Here is a 20,882-nt window from a genome sequence, read left to right as displayed (position 1 = left end):
GCCTGTGTATGGGCAGAAGCCATTTTTGTTGATTAAGGCTATAGTTGTTTGAATAAGAATGCCCCCCTAGGTCCTGTCACTTGAACACTTGGTCTCTAGTGAACAGTGCTATATTTGGAGGTACAGGAGATCTGCTTTTCTGGAGGAAGTATGTCTGTCACTCAGGGTAGGCTTTAGTCACATATAGTTTACTCACTCAGTTCTGTGTTCAAGGTTTGAAGTTGTGAGCTCTCAGCTGCAATAATTCTGCTTTGCCATCATGGCCTCTTATCCACCTGAAATTGTAAACTGTCTTAGTTATGACAAGACACCATGATCACAGCAACCATCATAAAAGAAACCATTTAACTGTGGCTGTTTACAAGTAAGAGGTTTAGTTCATTTTCATCATGGCAGGAAGCATGGCAGCATGCAGGCAGACATGGTGCTGGAGAAGGAGCCTAGAATACTACATCCTGATCTGTAGGCAGCAGGTAGAAAGAATAAACCACTGGGCCTATTTTGCACATCTGAAGCCTCAAAGCCCATTCTCAGTGGCACACTATCTCCAGCAAGGTCATACCTAATCCCCAAAAGCCATAGCCCATCATAGTGTCACTTCTATGAGCATATGAGGGCCATTTGCATTCAAACCTCCACATAAATCAACATATATTCTTCCTTATATTTCTCTGGTCATGGTATAATCAAAGCAACAGTAAAAGAACTAATACAAAGTTTCAACATGCTTTAGTGCTCACCAGAGAGGCAAAAGTGGATCATTGCAATCCCCCATTAACTTGTTCCAATCTAACAGAACCTCCTAGATGTCTCATAAATAGCAAGTAACTGTTAGCGGTGAGTATGTTTGCCAATGGTCCGTTAAACAACAAAAAACAAAACACATTCCACTGTCTTTTTCAAACCCTGGATAATTTCTGCTTGGACTTATACAAAAGTGTGTTGCTAATCTTTCTCTGTAGAGACCCTCATAGTCCCTAAAGTCTTCTGAGACCTTGAAATTTGATGTCTAGGCCTTGGGAGATGGTTCAGTGGGTAAAGTGCTTTGCTACACAGGCATGAAGACCAGAGGTTGGACCCTAGCATTTGCTTTAAAATAAGCCTATGGTCATATTTCCTATGCCAGTACTGTTTACACAGAGTAAGAGGATCTGGAGGTCTCACTGATAAGCTATCCTTGTTAGTCAGTTTGCTCCAAGTGACATGTTCTGTCTCAAGATATAAGGTGAATCAATATAGAGGGAGATAACTAAAACCAACATTCTTCCTCTGGCCACAAGATATGCATGAATTGGTGTGCATATTTGCATACTTGGGAACATATAGATAATATAGATGTGATTAATTAGTGAATTAACTGATAAGATTGTATATTCATATCCCAGGGAATGGCAAAGTTTTACCAAAAAATGCATAGGTTCACATAATTTGGTAAGGCTAAATTTCTAAATTCTTCATGTTGTATGAGGACCTCTGTCTAAAACTGTTCTGCATGAGGATAGGCATTCCTGTGATCATAATCTCATGTCTATTCTTTTATAGTCCCTTTTCTCTCATAATCAGAAGTATTACAGAGAGAATCCACTTCTGTCATGTGACAGATCCGGTGTGAAATAGACCCATGTTGCAGGGACCATTTATCATAGACTGATGTCTTTGGGGCTGACAGCAAACATGCCCCTAAATCCTAGAGAGGCTCCTCAGTAGCACATACTCAAGTCCTCAGGTACCCCACACCAGCAAGTCTCACTAGCCTTTAGGGTGGGTGTTGACTTGCATTGGCCCAAGTCTTTTGTTATTTAAAATAGGAGCCATTCCCCTCTGAGGCCAGGCCATCCAGCAGTCATCAACTGGCATCTAAAAGAAAACAGAAGTTCTGAGCTCTCAGAATTTGTGGCTGTGTGGAACATATTTCCAAAATACTATGCAGGCCCCAATACTCATGGGGGCTCAGAATTCCTTTCAGAGATCTCATCATTCTTCCTGTCTCTGGTGCTGGGGCCGAACTCTCCTTGGAGGTCCCATTATGTTGTTTCATCTACCCATGACCTTGATAGCTTTTCTAATAAACTCTTCACTTCAGTTGTCAATCTCAGTGTCGATTTGACCCACCCTTCTCTGATTCCTTTCACTAACAAGGCTTTGGAGGTCATTCCTATATTTAGAAGCATTTCATAGACATTAGAAATGTGATAATGTTAAAAGTCCTCCAATCCAGTCTATTCATGTGGGAAATCCTTCTTGTTCAACTCTGAGAGATGACCACTCAGAAAATTTTCAATAAGCTCTGATCACATTTGCAGTCATTATCCCTTAAACAGTTAATGGCTCTATATTATTCTAACATTAAATTATTTCTCTATTGAGTTCTTTCTATCATGAAAAGGCTACTGTCTAAAACAGAAAAATTACTATTCAGCAAGAAATCGTGAGGCAAAAGTGAACAATTCTAGATTTTTTGTTTTCAAAATAAATATAATAGAGCTATAGCCATTAGTATTCTGAATTTAAGAGAATACATACACGATTTATTTCATAAGAGAATGTTCTTGCCATGTGTATTCTACAGGTGTATAAAGTAGTTGGGTATAAAAAAAAAAACATACAACTTAGTTATATGATATGTTCCACATAGCCTGGGCTATTGAGACCTGCCTGACAACAAATGCAAAGAGAAAACAAAATAAGCAAAAGAAAACTACTTTTACAATGTTTAAAATGTTTAATGAACTATTTTCCCCAGCTGTTGTTAATATTGAACACTACAGCAACAGGATGAACATGTCAAATAATTTCTTTGAAATCCTGGATCATCACTGTTTTCAGTAAAGCGGCTTACTGGTGTTGGTTTCATGTACCAGTAAAATACCATTGTGTGTCTTAGACACCAAGTAAAGACATCTAGGGAATGTGCCAGATTTGTGTAGTCTGTCCCAAACCTCAGTTTTAAATGAAGTTAAGTTTGCCTTACTAATATGCATTAAGAACTCCCAGAAACAATTAGACAGATGGTAATTGTGGTCAGTGGTTTGAATGAGAAATGTATCCTCAGCTTCATGTTTTTGAACATTTGGTCCCCAGATGCTGTCACTTTCTCTTTTCTTTCTTGATGGGAGAGTGTTATGTTGAGACATCACCTGTCTAGAGGAACTATCTCATAGCTTCGCCACTAGTTCAGTATGCCTCTTGGCTTTTTTGGCTTGTGATGATGAGGCTAACTCTGTTTCCTGCTCCAGCTGTCTACTGCAATCCCTCTATGATTCCGGAAACAGTTGCATGTACTTTTGGTCATCGTTTTTAACACAGTGACTGAAAATCAACTAATGCATTGAATATTCAATGTTAACTCTCTCATGCACTCTCATACATACACACATACCAAATATCAATTAAAATTTATTTTTCCCAGCCATGGAAACTGAAAACGATAGATTCTCTGTCCTTCTGTTAAACTCTGCTGAAACCAAGCAAAACTGATTTAGCTACTTGCTTTAGGATATACCTGCTTCTGGAAGATAAGAGAATGAACCAGCTAAACGGATTACTTATCAGGACCAACAGCTTCCTGATCAAGACTTACTTCAAGACTCTTGGCTCTATGTGCCCAGCAACCCAAAGCTATTATATCTATGCAGTGTAACTCATTTTAAGTTGTGCAAAACTCCTAGAAAATCACTAAATATGGGCCCTAAAACTACTACTATCTTACCATAAAATCTTAATATGAGATATCTACCACACTGTTTACTTTGTGTTCTTAATGTGCTAAAGCTAGTAGAATAGTCTTTAACTGTCAACACTTTCTGGTAGTCTTTTGGGGAGTCACTTTGGAAAGCTCCATTCATAGGCTGTGTCTTTCCCATGCTGGTGCAGCCATACTCTACCTCTTTAATTTTTAACCATTTTTCTTAAGCATGAACAAAAAATTTCTCATAACTGTTAGCAGCCAACCTTTACACAAAATGACTGCATTTTTATTTGTTTGTTTATTTCCCAATTGACAATATATACCGATATGTACCCTGAGCCACCAGGCACTCTGATGAGGCCCAGTCCCCAGTGACCAGGCCCTACTATGGCACACTTTCTCCATTATGTTGACACTCAACTAAACTTTTTCAACCACAGATTTTAGAAATTTCTGTTTCTTGACATAGGTTAAAATACATCCAGAAATTTTAGCTGACTTGTTATGTTTCTTTGTCCAGGGCAATTTTGTGGCCAGATCTAGTAACCACTGAGCTGTGATACAATCTATTTCCAACAGTTCAATTGCTACAAACCCGTCTTTCACCCTTGTTATCATATACAATTTACAAACAGACACTATGTAATTAGAATTATTAATGCAGTTTTATGAGTATCTTTGAATCAATAACATCATGTGACTAATGTAAAATTTAGAAATTCACTGTAGTTTCCACAGGATTTATTAGAACTTGTTGCTTCCAGAATAAGGAGAAAAAGGCTTATAATTAACTAAATTATATCCTCTGTTTGAATGAATTTTACAAATGTAAAGTAACAGAGCTTAGTGCTTAGTGACAGGGCAATGGGTTACAATGCCAAATGTACTACAAAAAGCAAAACACAAGCATCAGAAACATTTGGAGTTTAGATAAATATATTGTCTTGACTACAATTACAATGTTGTGCTAAAAATATAGGATCTTACCACCTTAAATATTATTGGCTGCCCACAAGAACCACTTATTCAAATATTTTCATCTTCCCCTAATATCTGCCTATACTCCTGGATCTCTCTGCTGACCTGTGGGCAATGTCATGGTCATTAGCATAAGAGCCTGATCCTGCGCAAGGGATGTAGGCAGAGATAAAACTTCATTCTGCCTGTGACTTCTTGTTAGCTGTCCAGAAAAAGCATTTGTTAGAGGAAAGGCTTTACCTTTCATGTGTCAACTTCACTGGGAGGAGATAAGCTAAGCATGGGCAATAAATGTTAAATAGCTGTATGCTCTGACAACAAATGACTTCTAAGGGATGGCTAGGCCAAAATGTGTCACATTTGAATCACTAATTTCTGTAACATGTACTATGATATTCATTGTTAAATCTTTTACACCCACACAATATGTGAATATTTACACAGACAAAAAAAGTAGGTGTATATTTCAAATTGATGTAAACTTAACACCAATTGTATTAAAAATATATACACATCTGTGAGTGTATTGACTTGTTCATGAATACCTAGCTGCTGATCTGTGTGTAACAGAAACATGGAGATTAAAATTTATGTGTGTCAGACACCCACAACTAATCACTGAAGTCAACTGGAATCCAGTTGCAGGGAAGGACGAGTGATATGCACAGGGGTCCAGACCAGACTTGTGAAACCCACAGAAATAGCTGACCTGAACAATGGTGAGCTCTTGGTACCCAGACTGATAGATGGGATACCAGCATAGGACTGATCCAGACCCCAGAAATGTGGGTTTCAGTGAGGAGACCTCGGAAATCTACGGGACTTTCTGTTGTAATTCAGTACTTATCCCTAGCATAGGTGTGGACTTTGGGAGCCCATTCCACATACAGGGACACTCTCTAAGGCAAGACACATGGGGGTGGGCCTGGGCTCTATCCCAAAGGATATGATAGACTCTGATGACCCCCTATTGAAGGCCTCACCCTCCCTGGGGAGCAAAAGGATATGTGATAGGTAGGGTTTTAGTTGGAGGGGAGTGGTAGAGGAGGAGTGGAGAGAGTGGGAACTGGGATTGACATGTAAAACAATCTTGTTTCTAATTCAAATAAAAAATGAAGTATTATAAAAAAATTATGCTTGTAATGATGATCTCACCCTAAATTTTCAAACGAAAGTGATAAAAAAGGGGGCAAGGAAAAATCCCAATATATGAGAAAGGACTTTCAGTTTTTAAATTCTCAACCTTTAAGTGACTGAAAGCTGATTTGCAGTAAATAAGTTTTGATTCCGCCATTAATATCAAATAAAACACCTTAGGAGGTTGGCATGACCAGAGGCATTATTCAGAGACAGAACTTCCTCTGTTCCCTCAGGACACACATTGTCAGCAATCAGAGGCACTTAGCAAGCTTTCTGCTGTGTTATCCCCTTGCCATAACTCTGGAAACTTTGGAATAGCTCTTCAAGAAACCCTTGATTAGAATTCCTCACAGGATGGAGGGCAGGAGTGACAAACCCAGCTGTGACCAGGCTATGTATAAGAACAGGGGTTGTGATTAGCAAGGTGCCCCCCTTCTCTTTGAAGTTAATCTTGCAGAAATGCAATGACTTGCCAGTAGATAACTAAACAGTCTTTTATTCACCTTCCTTACTCAAAATGAAACAATAGTAAGGTTAGTAATACTGATAAGCTTTACGTTATTTTTATATCATTGTGAAATCTTCCTATAATTTTATTTAATTTTGAAAATCTATCTTGCATGAATGATTATAATAATGAAAGCCATAGATTGCAAATTCAAAAGTGATGCTTTAAACTGGTTAGAGTATTTTGGTAACTCATGAGTGAGAAAATGCATTTGATTTCTCTGTCTTGCTGTCAGTCTCCTGGGCAGTTCTAGGAGGTCAGTACTTGCTTCAAGGCCATGGAAACTTGAAGGTACTGGATTCTATATCTCCGGGATCAATCAAGAGTGAACCCATGTGCAGGATGCCCTCACTTGCCCTTCTGTTTTCTGAGAAGCAGAAAGATCTTTGAACTGGTTAATACTCAAAGAAGAAATTTAAACCAGGTTTTAAGGTATAAGACATTCAAGTGGATTAAAAGACACTACTACCAAACAGGCACAGGCTGGATTAGAAAGGGATTCTGTATAGTCTATACAGTAAAATTCCATGGAAAACTATGTATCAAAATTAAGGTTTTGTAAATATTCTCAAAAGAAGAAGTACAAAAAGTGAATAAGTATGCTTAAATACTGTTCATCATAGTTACTAGAGAAAATAAATTTAAACACTAAAATGGCTAAAATAAATGCATGTCAATAATAAATATGTACAAATTGCTTGAAGTGGCTAATACATTGTGAGGATGTAACATGGGATACCACTGGGAAAACTAGCAACTTCTTGTAAGTGAAGAATTCGTTTAAATATGTTAGGTCATATGCATTTATTCAATAGCTCTTTCATGTATTTATCTAAGAGACATTATTTTTTTACAATGTTATGTAAAAAAATTCTCACCTTGTTTTTCAGCATGTGTAGAAAGCACTGAAATCTTTCATCATTATGTTTGATATCAATTGCAGTGTGAAACAAGAGGTCCTAGGTGATGAGGAAGAACAGCCATGCATGTCAATCTGTGGTTAGAAGGAAAGATTTTGGATTCAGTTCCTTGTGTTTTTAGAGGGCTGTAGTGATTTAGACACAACAATGGTAATTGATCGTAAAGCTAGCTTTAATAGGCATTTTCTTTATATGGTATGACTTTATACAGTAGGACTATATGGTCTGACACACAACAGAAGGAAGTTGAAACAAATAATGTGGGTTTTACTAGAAACACACAAGAAGACATTAAAAAAATGTATCCCCAAACATTAACCAAACTGTCAATCATAAGAGAAAACATAGATTTTTACTTCTTTGTCTTTGGTGTGTGTGAGAGAGAGCAGGGGTGGGGGGAGCTTTTTATCTGAGGACATGTTGTGTATGAGAAGAAAGACAATTTAGGATGTTATACAAATTCAACATTAGCTATAGAATAAAAGCACATTTTAGTGGATGTACATGTGTAATAATTATTTTTATCTAGTAAATATCTGATGTAAAACTTTATTCTATATACTGAACATGTGTATACATACATATTTATATTTGTATCATATCTACAATGTATATAGGTATTAGATTTAATATCCATGGTTCAAATATTCATGTATACAAACTTTTGAAGTATGCATGTGCCTTTGATTTTAAGACAATAAAAAACTGAAAGGTATAGTTGGATACATTTTTATTTTGGTCATCTGCTTTCATGTTCTGTAACTATTAGAGTGTTGACACAGGTCAAGGTAAAAAAAACACATTGATCCTTGCAAGTTTCAATGAATATGAAAACATGTTGGGAAAGAATAAAGTAACTCTTTCTATTTGTGTTGTTGGCGTTAATTATCGCTTATGACTACCCCTATATATTTTATAAGTATATGGCTAAATGAGCTTGTCCAGAGATTTGAAATAGTTGCTATCCTGTAAACAAATATACTAGGCCTAGAATAAGGTGAGTAAGTGTTTAGTATTGTGAAATATGCTACAGTTGGACAAAAGAATTCAGCTTTGGCTTTCTCACTCAGTGTCCCAGGGAAAGAAGTCCCTCTCTACAGTTGAAGCTTTAAAATTTTTTATTATTTTGAAAATTTCTAATAATATATATTGACCATGTTTCCTTCTCCCCAAGTCCTTCCCTATGCTTCTCTCCTAGCCAAGCCACTCAGTGATTTTCCCCTTCCGATCAGGCATCAGTTTCAAATAGATTTTTACTTAGGGATGATACTTTGGCCCACGTTCCCTACTCTATGCTTTTTTTTTTTTTTCTAGTTTGGATTAGTGAAGTTGCTTTTGAATTCTGTAACAGTCTTTGTGAGTTCATATGTTCATCTTTGCTGTTGTGTCTGAAAGATGCAGTTTCCTTGGAGTAGCCTATTTCTGACTCTTACAATAGTTTTGCTAACCCCTATTCTTCATCGATCAATTAGTCTTGAGGTAAAGAAATCGATAAAGTTATACCAGTTCTGTTTAAGTGTTCTGAGGCCCATTATCCAGTTGCAGGTCTCTGTGTTAATTACTGTCTACTACAAGAAAAAGCTACTCTGTTGAGGGCTACTGATTCAATGATCTATGAGTATAGCAATATGCTAATAGGAGTCAAGTTACTGGTATGTTCATCAGGAAAATAATAGAAGGTTATTACCTAGGGCACATGATCTAGTCTTAGATACTTGGCTTCACTAATAGTGTCAAGTGTGGTTCCATCCTTTTTTTTTCTTTTTTTCCCCAACTTTTTTATTTGAATTAGAAACAGGATTGCTCCACATGACAATCCCAGTTCCCCTCTCCCACCCATCCTCCCCTACCACCTCCCCCCCCCGCAACTAAAACCCTATCTATCACATATCCTTTCTGCACCCCCTGGATGGTGAGGCCCTAGATAGGGTGTCACCAGAGTCTATCATATTCTCAGCCCCATGCCCCCAGGCTCAGGGAGCATTCCCCTATATGGAATGGGCTCCCAAAGTCCACACCTATGTCAGGGGCAAGACTGAACCCCCACAGGAGGACCCATAGATTTCTGAGGTCTCCTCACAGAAACCATGTTCCTGGGGTCCAAATCAGTCCATGCTGGTATCCCAGCCATCATTCTGGGGATCAAAAATTCCCCAATATTCAGGTCAGCTGTTACTGTGGTCCCCACGAGCCTGGTCCTGACCCCTGTGCTCCCCACTTGTCCCTCTCTGCACCTGGGCTCCAGTTCAGCTGGGTGATTAGCTGTGGGTTTCTGCCCCTACCTCCACCAGCCACTGGACGAATGCTATAGGATGGCACACAAGTCAGTCATCAATCTCACCATCAGGGGAGGTCACCCAAGGCGGCCTCTCCTCCGTTGCCCAGATTGCCAGGTGGTGCCGTCCCTGTAGATCTCCAGACATTTCTCCAGTGCCTGATTTCTCTGTAAACCAAAAATGTCTCCCTCTATTATATCTCCATTCTTGCTATCATCTGTTCTTCCCCTGACTTAACCTTTCTGCTCCCTCATGTCCTCTGTATCCCTCCTCTTCTCCCTTTCTCATTCTCCTAGATCCCTGCCCCCCTCTCCCCATGCTCCCAATTTCCTCAGGAGATCTTGACCCATTCCACTTCTCCAGGGTACCATGTATGTCTCTCTTAGGGTTCTCCTTGTTTATTAGCTTCTTTGGCAGTGTGGATAGTAGGCTGGTAATCCTTTACTCTATGTCTAAAATCCACATATGAGTGAGTACATACCATGTTTGTCTTTTTGTGGTTGGGTTACCTCACTCAGAATGCTTTCTTTTAGTTCCATCCATTTTCCTGTAAATTTCAAGATTCTGTTGTTTTTTTCCGCTGAGTAGTAATCCATTGTGTAAATGTAGCACGTTTTATCTATCCATTCTTCAGTTGAGGGGCATCTAGGTTGCTTCCAGTTTCTGGCTATTACAAATAGTGCTGGTATGAACATCATTGAACAGATGTCCTTATTGTAGGAATGTGCTTCTTTTGGGTATATGCCTAAGAGTGGAATTGCTGGATCTTGGGGTAGACTCATTCCCATTTTTTGAGGAGACACCATACTGATTTCCAAAGTAGCTGTACAAGTTGGCACTCCCACCAGCAGTGGAGAAGTATTCCCCTTTCTCCACATCCTCTCCAGCATGAACTGTCATTGGTGTTTTTGATTTTGGCCATTCTGATAGGAGTAAGACGGTACCTCAGAGTTGTTTTGATTTGCATTTCCCTGATGACTAAGGATGTTGAACACTTTCTTATTTGTCTTTCATCCATTTTAGATTCCTCTATTGAGATTTCTCTATTTAGTTCTGTACCCCACTTTTTAATTGGGTTGTTTGGTGTTTTGGAGACTATCTTCTTGAGTTCTTTGTATATTTTGGAGATCAACCCTCTGTCAGATGTGGAGTTGGTGAGTATATTTTCCCAGTCTGTGGGCTGCTGTTTTGTCTTGCTGACTGTGTCCTTTGCCTTAAAGAAGCTTCTATTTCAGGAGGTCCCATTTGTCAATTATTGACCTCTGTGTCTGTGCTACTAGTGTAATGTTCAGGAAGCGGTCTCCTGTACCAATTAGTCCAAGGGTATTTCCCACTTTGTCTTCTAATAGGTTCAGTGTAGCTGGATTCATGTTGAGGTCTTTGATCATTTTGAATTAAGTTTTGTGCAAGGCAATAAGCTTGGGTCTAACTACAGTGTTCTATATGTCTGCAACCAGTTATGCCAGCACCATTTGTTGAAGATGTTCTCTTTGTTCCATCATATAAATTTGGATTGTTTATCAAAAATCAGGTGTTCGTAGGTGTGTGGTTTAATATCAGGGTTTTCAACTCTATTCCATTGGTCTACCTGTCTATTTTTGTGCCAATACCAAGCTGTTTTCAGGACTATAGCTTTGTAATAGAGCTTGAAGTCAGGGAAGGTGATGCCTCCAGAAGTTCCTTTATTGCACAGGGTTGTTTTGGCTATCCTGGGTCTTTTGTTTCTCCATATAAAGTTGAGAATTGTTCTTTGAAGCTCTGTGAAGAATTGTGTTGGGATTTTGATGGGGATTGCATTGAATCTGTAGATTGCTTTGGAAAGACTGCTATTCTTACTATGTTGATCCTACCTATCCAAGAACATGGGAGATATTTCCATTTTCTGGCATCTTCTATAATTTCTTTCTTTAGAGACTCGAAATTCTTATGGTACAGTTCTTTCACTTTCAGGGTATAAGGCCTTATGTTTTTGTCCTTGATATATTTGCAGTAGAGTTTTGTGCAGCCTGTTAGATCTGGATAAAATTTCATTCTTCTACATTCAGTTTCTTAATGTTATATGCTTGCACACAAGAGCATTATCTCCCAATGGTATGAATATCCAAACAATTGGAATATTAGCATTCCATATTTGATAAATTATAGCTACTTTGGAATTCTAAAAGGACCACCTAACATTACCAAAACATTTATATTTATTTAAAGAAGTAATAATTTGTGGACATTAGAGACAGTAGACAGAGGACAACATTAAATAAGACAACATGACATTGGTTCCTAAATTATATTTTCTCTTTTGAAGTTTTGCTAAAAGCACAAAAGCCAAGGCTTATTCTGTAAAAGACTTAAATATTTAATTAACAATAAAAGAATAATAGCAATAGCAATGTTCTTACATGGTCATATGAATAAAGATACTAAGTATTCATATCATGATTTATGAGATTGCTAGTTTAGTTTATCTGTGTTGTATTTAAATAATTAATAGTTAGTAATGAAAAATGATGTTCTATGTATGTATTATTACTACTTAGCAAAATAATAGTGTTTATTTAGGCAACATATATGCTCAACTCCTAATTACCACTGCAGTCTTCATACATTCTTCATGTGCCTCAGGCTAATAAGTGTGATGTAGGTAACTTTTATGAGTGCAGTTCCATCAGGATAAAAGGATGGTCAGAAACAACAGTGAACCTGACTTCAGAAATCCATCATGAATAATGATTTCCATTAGGAAACATAGTTAAAGAATGTAGCACTCAGGGAGCTGGCACAAGCAAAAGTTAAATAGTTGGTATTTAGTGACTAATCTGGGTGTCAGTTCAAAGTTGGAAAGAGTTATGTGTGATAATAGATCTTCCACCAGGATTAGCCATGTGAAGTTAGAACTGACGAGTGAACAGAATTCAAGTCAGAATGCCTAGAGAAGGAAGTGATAGAAGACATATTTGATTATACCCAGCTGAATAGATAATGATGGATGGCAACAGTTAATTTGAGAGCAGTGACTAGTGTTCATAGGAGAATTGAGCATCTTGTGAAGCATGTTGAAAACAGAGATTTCAACGTAAATTTTTGTGACCAAATATGGTTGAGCATAGGAACTAAAAAATTGGAATTCAGAAATAAGTCCATTCATGATTCACCAACAAATTTGGACACCATTTTCTAGAGTGAATCTGGGTAGAAGGGTATGAGTATTTTAAGAAGACATGTAAAATATTTTTGCCAAATTAGATATTCTAGGTCTGTAGTATATGTATTAATATACATGCATTGTTTTTATTGCTGCCATTACATTTTTAAATATGATACAATGGTAGCAAACAGAACTCAAGAAAATAATCTATGTCATGGTGATTCATTGGAGAATAGATAAGGAATCTATAGTAGTCCCCTAGGAATATTTCACATCATAAAACATTCTCTCATACTGGTTTAAATGATCTAACAACAGAATATTGCCATAACTTATGGGGACATTTTAGAAGCACTGCTCATTTTTATAGCTACATGTCCTTCTATGTGTTTAGTTTGGTACTCTGAAGGAACAGCTAAGTATTTCAGGAAAGGGTTCAAGTTGAGAGACTGTTTCACATTGATGAGTTGTACAGTCTTTTGGATTATATGAGGATCCCAAATATGCTCTCATTCATCTGATGACAAAACAAGACAAGGAGATATATTTGGGTACTCTAACTTTGCATAAAGTGTGTGATCAACTCTTTTCAGTGGAGCACATCATTTAGAAATGATTACAATCACAGCTGCTACAATGATGAAGGGGTTTCCAGCAACTTCCTTTTCAGGTATATAGCATGTTATGACATTTTGTGAAATGGGTTTTTACTTGCTTTTTCATCTTTAAAATTTAGATTACTCATCTATATCTCATTATACCACTGAAGATGGAGATTTATGTCTCAAAACAGTGTATATATTTTGCAGCAGCAGACTGGATAGTGCTAGCAGCCTAGTGCACAATTTTACAGAATTGGTAACTCAAAAACGGATTGCAAAGCATCTCCCTGTCATATACAAAAATGCAATCCCAGGAAGCTTGCCAATAGGGCAAAACTACTAATTCTACCATTACAGCTAAAAATAACAATTCATGAGAGAAATCACAGCTAGATTTCATAGTTTCAAAAAATGAAAGACTTGCTAAGTAGAAAACTGTCTTAAACTTTCTTTCCATCTTTGCTTTCACAAATTTTGAGTGAAGGTCAAAGTGTGGTATATTGCAGTGAGGGTTCAAATCAGAGAAAGTGTCTCCTGTGCACATAGGGTTCCAAATAAAAAACAGATGTTGTTGTAAAAGTGACCCATGTGGGTCTCATTCTGAACTGTGTGATTTTGAGAGCTAGTGAATATCATATAAAATGCATAACAAGAATTGTGATTGTCTTTATTTAGTTGATCTTTCATAGCCTGTGAATTATATAAAGGATTTGAGACTGTCTCTAAATCCAAGCTGGGAATTCTGACTCTCTAAATCCAAGAGTCAGAAATTTTTGATGCTAGGAAGCAAGCCACTGATTCTGGTCAGTGTGAGTGTATTTATTTTTAGGAAATTTTTAGGAAAACCTCGAAGTGCTTTTCCATTGGCTAGGTAGCATTCAGCAAGCTACAACACCTGGTGGAATCTCTGGATGATAGAGGAGGAATTCAGCTCCAAAGTGACAATATTTATTCAGAAGTGTCTTGAATTGTTCTTAGGATTCTACACATGTAATTTCACATTTGCCTAAACCTCAGTGCTGAGGATATATATATATATATATATATATAATATATATATATATATATATATATTTTTAATTTAAATAAAAGTGGAATAAATAAAACCAAAGAATATGAGGATGAAAAAGTAAATAAAAAGTTACAGTCTTAACTTTTCAAAGAGTACAGTTCATTAGTGTTAACTATGTTCCCATTATTCCATGATAAAATTAACAACTTTGATTCAGAAACCTTGAGGTTCTATAACCATTCTATAGCTCCTTATCGTCCCCATTTCTCCAGTTCCTGGCAGTCACCACTCTACTTTCTGTTTTTCATCTCTGACTACCTTGCATAAATGGAGTTGCATAATGATGGGCTTTGCACGACTCACTTTTTTTGCTCATCCAACTCATCGCCAAAGCAAAAATGTATTTCTTCCTCGAGGATGAATGATATTACATTTTATATCTATACTTTGTTTTTGTTTATTCTTGCCCTTGCTGACAGAGGCCTTGAATTCCTCTGATTCTGAGCTATGGGACATCTATCTCTAGGAGAGTGTGAATGTATAATCTATTTGATTATTATTAACGTGTGTATAGCACACATTAATCTTATTTTCAGAAATATTATGAAAAGGAGCATTGTGGCATATTTACTAATGCCAAACAATAACTATTTCAGTTTGGGATACAGCACCATTGCTGAGTTTCTTGTTGGTACAACTCATCAAAAATAATACTCAGTAATTGCCTTCTTGCTAGACTCTCGTAAAAAAGATACTTTGTGTATTTAAAACAAGATCACTGTAGCAGACTTTCCTTAATAAAAATCACTTATTCATATGTCTCAATTCTCCACTGTAGAAGACCAAGCTGCAATTTACTTATTCTTAATTCTATGCATATAATTTAGTCATTAAAGATTAAAATTATGTATCTGCAAGTGTGTGTGCATGTATAGGTATGTGCATGCTTGTGTGTCTATGTGTGTGTCCCTGTGTGGGTCTGCACAAATGAGTGAGGGTGCCCCTGGTGGCCAAAGGAAATGAGATCCCCTGGAGCTGCTGTTACAGACTATTATGAGCTGCCTGACATGGGTCATAGGAATGAACTCTAGTCCTCATACAGAACAGAAAGCACCCTAACTGTTGTGTCTTTTGTATTGCCCACTAAATTAATGTTAAAAAATTGTTGCCAGTTTCTCATTATAAATATACAGGCAGTAGATAATTTCTGCTTCTGATTGCACAGATTCAATGGAATACATTTACTGAAATCCTCAGGTTAGAGTACAAAAGGAAGGACATACATATAATTTGTTTTCCCGAAGGCAAAGTGCCCTGGTGCTAATAGGCCTTTTCTATGCTAGAGCATTTTCTCTTTGTTACTTTCCTTTAGAAGCTTCATAATATCTTATTAAGTGTTATTGATACTTATTAGAAGTTTTGAGGAAGAAAAGAACAAGTAATACAATAATAATTTATACGTTTTAATTTTAGTGCTTAGCTCATAGACCTCCAGAGTAATCTTACAATTATTATTTTTATTTATGTAAATTCTTTAATTACTATGCATATTTGCATATCCATCTCCCCATTCCCTCACACTCCCATCCTCCCATGTTCCCCACCAACCCCCCACCCCATCCCCCAATTCCTCCCCAGGGACAGTCCGGCCCTCCAGCAGGGACCTTCAAAATCTGTTGTATTGTTTGGGGGAGGGCCTAGGCCCTCATTGCTGTATCTGGACTGCAATAGGGAATGGGCTCCCAAAGTCCATTTGTGCTCTAGGGTTAAAGACTGGCTCCACTCTTAGAGGTCCCATAGACTGTCGCGGCCTCCTAGCTGGCACCCACATTCAGAGGGCTTGGTTTGGTCCAATGCTGTTTCCTCAGCTTTATGACTAGGGTCTCCATGCTCTCACTAGGTCAGGTCAACTGTTTCTGTGGGTTTCTGCAGCACCTTCTTGGCTTCTTTGCTTATCCCTCCTCCCTCTCCACAATTGGATCCCCGGGGTATGGTTCAGTGCTTAGCTGTGGGTGCCTGTTTCTGCTTCAAACAGCTACTGGATAAAAGCTCTAGGAATGGTAACCAAGGTAGACACCAATCTCATTATAGGGGAAGAGCATCAATGGCATTTTCTCCACCACTGCTTGGATTCTTAGTTGGGGTCATCCCTGTGGATCCCCTAATATTTCCCCTGTGCCGAACCTCTCTCTCTACCTGTACTGTCTCCCTCTATCAAGGCATCTCCTTTCTTGCCCTCCTTTATTGTTTCACTGTCTCAGTCTTCTTGTTCTCCTCCTTCCTCCCCTTCTTCACCTTCCACTTCCATCCTCTCTGCCCCAACCCTATGCTCCCACTTTGTTCAGGGGTTCTTGTCACCCTCCCCTTCTTCAAGGGACTATGCAAACTTCTCCTTGTTTCCTAGATCCTCTGGCAGTGTGGATTGTAGGCTAGTGATCCTTTGCTCTATGTCTAAAAATCATATATGAGTGAGTACATACCATCATGTTTATGTTTTTGTGACTGGGTTACCTCACTCAGGATGATTTCTTCTAGTTCTATTCATTTACCTGTGATTTCAAAATTTCATTGTTTTTTTTCTACTGAGTAGTACTCCACTGTGTAAATTTACCACATTTTCTCTATCCATTCTGTGGGTCTGTGAAGAACTGTGTTGGGATTTTGATGGGAATTGCAGTAAATCTGTAGATTGCTTTTGCCAAGACTGCCATTTTTACTATGTTGATCCTACCCACCCAAGAGAATGGGAGATCTTTCCATTTTCTGGTATATTCTTTAATTTCTTTCTTTAAAGACTCAAAGATCTTACTATACAGGGCTGTCTCATTTTTGGTTAGTGTTACCCCAAGATATTTTATGCTGTTAGTTGCTATTGTAAATGTTGATGTTTTTCTGAATTCTTTCTCAGTGCATTTATCATCTGTATATAGTAGGGCTACTAATTTTTTGGAGTTAATCTTGTATCTTGCCACTTTGCTGAAGATATTTTTCAGTTGTAGAGTTTCCTGGTAGAGGTTTTTGGGTCACTTATGTAAACAATCATATCATCTGTAAATAGTGAATATTTGACATCTTTCTTTCCAATTTATATTTGCGTGATCTCCTTTTGTTGTCTTATTGCTCTAGCAAGAACTTCAAGTAAAATATTAGAGAGAGATGGATAGAGTGGACATTGTCTTGTTCCTGATTTTAGAAGAATCATGTTGAATTTCTCTCCATTTAGTTTGAAGTTGGCTGTTGGTTTGCTGTGTATTGACTTTATTATGCTTAGGTAACTTCCTGTTCTCCCTGATCTCTCCAAGACCTTTATCATGAATGGCTGTTGGATTTTGTCAGAGGATTTTTCAGCGTCTAGCGAGATGATCGTGTGGTTTTTCTTTTTCAGATTGTTTATATGGTGGATTACATTGATGGATTTTTATATATTGAATCATCACTGCATCCCTGGGATAAAGCCAGCTTGATCATGTTGGATGATTTCTCTGATGTGTTTTTGGATTCGATCCACCAATATTTGGTTGAATATTTTTGCATCCACGTTCATGAGGGATATTGGTCTATAATTCTATTTTTTCATTGTGTCAGTGTGTCTTGGGTACCAAGGTAATTGTAGCATCATAGAAAGAGTTTGGCAATATCCCTTCTGCTCCTTTTGTGTGGAACAACTTGAGGAGTACTGGTATTAGCTCTTCTTTGAATTTCTGATAGAATTCTGCACTGAAACAATCTGGCCCTGGGCTTTTTTGGTTAGTAGACTTTTGATGACAGCTTCTATTCATTAGAGGTTATAGGTCTGTTTAATTTGCTTGCCTGTTCTTGATTTAATTTTGGTAAGTGATATCTATCTAGAAAATTGTCCATTTCCTTTAGATTTTCGATTTTGGGGAGTACAGGTTTTCAAAGCATGACCTGAAAGTTCTCTGGATTTCCTCAGTGTCCCTTGTTATGACCCCTTTTCATTTGTGGTTTGTTAATTAGCATGCTCTCTCTATCTCTCTGCCTTTTGGTTAGTTTGGAAAAAGGTTTGTCTATCTTGTTGGCTTCCTCAAAGAACCAACTCTTTGTTTCATTGAATCTTTGTAGTGTTTTCCTAGTTCCTACTTTATTGATTTCAGCCCTCAGTTTGATTATTTCCTGGTGTCTCCTCCTCTGGGGAGAGTTTGCTTCCTTTTGTTCTAGAGCTTTCAGTTGAGCTGTTAACTCTGTATTGTGACTATTCTCCAGTTTCTTCATGTGGGTACTTAGTGCTATGAAATTTCCTCTTAGCACTGCTTTCAAAGTGTCCCATAGGTTTGGGTATGATGTGTCTTCATTCTCATTGAATTCCAGGAAGTCTTTCTTTTCTTTTTTTATTTCTTCCTTGATCCAGGAATGGTGCAATTGGGCAATATTCAATTTCCATGAGTTTGTAGAGTTTCTACAATTTGTGTTGTTGTTGAATTCTAATGGTGGTCTGACAAGAAACAGGGGGTTATTCCAACTTTTTTGTATCTGTGTAGGTTTGCTAAGTTTCGGAGTATGTGGTCAAATTTAGAGAAGGTTCCATGTGGCAATGAGAAGAGGGTATATTCTTTTGTGTCAAGATGGAATGTTCTATATCCTCTAATGAGTCTTCAACACCTGAGAGTCTCTCTTCCTTCTCTTGTATTCTATTGGTTATGCTCACTTCAGATGTTCCTGATGATTTGCCCAGCTTTTCTATTTCCAGCATCCCCTCATTCTTATTGTTTCTAATTCTGCTTTCAAACCAACAACTGTTTGAATTGTTTCCTTCACTTGTTTGGTTGTTTTTTCTTGGCTTTCTTTAGATTCTTAAAGAGTTTTGTTCATTTCTTGAACTTTTTGGTTTGTCTTTTCCTCCATCTCATGTAAATTTTTTGCTTGTTTTTTCTTCTATTTCTTAAGGGATTTTCTTGTTTCCTCTTTAATGGTTTCTATCATCTTCATAAGATAATTTTTAAGGTCTCTCTCTTCATCCTCTGCATTGGGCTTTTCAGTTCTTGCTGGTACGAGGTCCCTAGATTCTGTTGGTGTCATATTGGTCTTTCTGTTGTTGAGTGTGTTCTTATTCTGTCGTCTTCTCATTCCTTCTTCCAGTGGGTGCAGGTGGGGTCTTCCCCTCTCTCAGGCTGAAGGCAGAGGGCAGACAGGGTACAAAGTTGAGGTGCATCCAGACTCAGCGTAGGCCTTCCTGTCGGGCAGGTCTACTCTCATCCAGGGGGAGGCTCAGGAAGAAGTGAGCAAGGAGTAATGGGGGAGTTTGGGGGCAGAGCAGTGCCCAGACTCACCTTAGGTGGCAGGCAGAGGGTAGAGGACAGACAGAAGACAAGGGTGAGGTGTATCCTGACTCAGGTTGGGGCTTAAGGTTGTTATTTTGGGCAAATTATCAAACTTTTCCTCTAAATTTACATCAATATATCTGTATATTTGTGTAGCTATCACACCTTATCATAAGATTGCCTTTGTTCAGCAGATGGTTGCCAATGTAAAAACTCACAACTTAACAAGTATAGAGAAATGTCTGTAGAATGCTCAGCTCCAAATGGCGCATCTCCATTGCCCACGAACACTAAGATTCAGGTACCACCATGGAAGAAGAGAGAAGACTGACCCTGAGGTCAGGGAGACCAAAGCAATATTTTATGGTCAGGAAGGACAGCAATATTCATGAACTCATAGAAGTGGCTGTTGCTGCTTAAGACTTGCACAAGATCAAATCAGTCATTATTACAACATTGATGGAGAAAGGTCCATGAGATGATTCTCCCCCCTGGATGAATAGTTATTGAGAGCTGATGATTTTTGGGAGAAGAGCATTTAATTTTCTTTAAAAGTGTGGCCCCTGGTAGGTAAACTATGGCTTTCCAGTAGATAAACACATATCCATGAGTATATGGGCAGCACCCCCACACACAAAAAAACCATACACATCTACGAAAACATACATACACAAACACACAGCTGCACACAAAATAATACAAATAAATCTTTATTTAAAATTGGTATTCCTTAAAAGAATATTTTAGTATTCTGGAATTGTTTTGAGGAAATAATTATTATAAATAAAATGTATTTGGGAATCCCTTTCATAAAAATAAAAAGATTGGGAGAAATTAGTAAATACTTCTGAATTTGTTTCTGTCTTTCTTTTGAGGCATTATAAATGTTACATTAGATATTACATTTGTTCCTTTGGAGGAAATATTTATACTTCTTTATTTCTTCATTTGGGAGCATAATATTGCACTTTTTTGAATGGACCTTTAGTCAGATGGCAATAGATAAATTAGTAGGGCATCTATATATTCTTTATAATAATTTTGCCATCAATTTTTTGGGGGTACAAATGAAAATTTAATTACATCTAGTAATATGATTGGCTAGTTTGGGGAATGGCTTTTCAGGACTTTGTGAAGTCTTGTGATTCTTGTAGCTCGTTGCTGAAACCCATGTTCAAACCACAGTAGTGTGAAAAGAAAAGACTTAGGATGGTATTATCATCTGAACTTCTATGTAGCTTGTTTCTATAGTTGCCCAACCAAAGGGTTGCTCAAGTATCACTATACTCAGAGGTGTGATCTTGCATTCCTTACAAGTATTCCAATACCTGTCACTT

The sequence above is a fragment of the Cricetulus griseus genome (assembly GCF_003668045.3).
Source record: "Cricetulus griseus strain 17A/GY chromosome 1 unlocalized genomic scaffold, alternate assembly CriGri-PICRH-1.0 chr1_0, whole genome shotgun sequence".
In the NCBI taxonomy this organism is placed as follows: Eukaryota; Metazoa; Chordata; class Mammalia; order Rodentia; family Cricetidae; genus Cricetulus; species Cricetulus griseus.
This window is presented reverse-complemented; position numbering follows the sequence as displayed.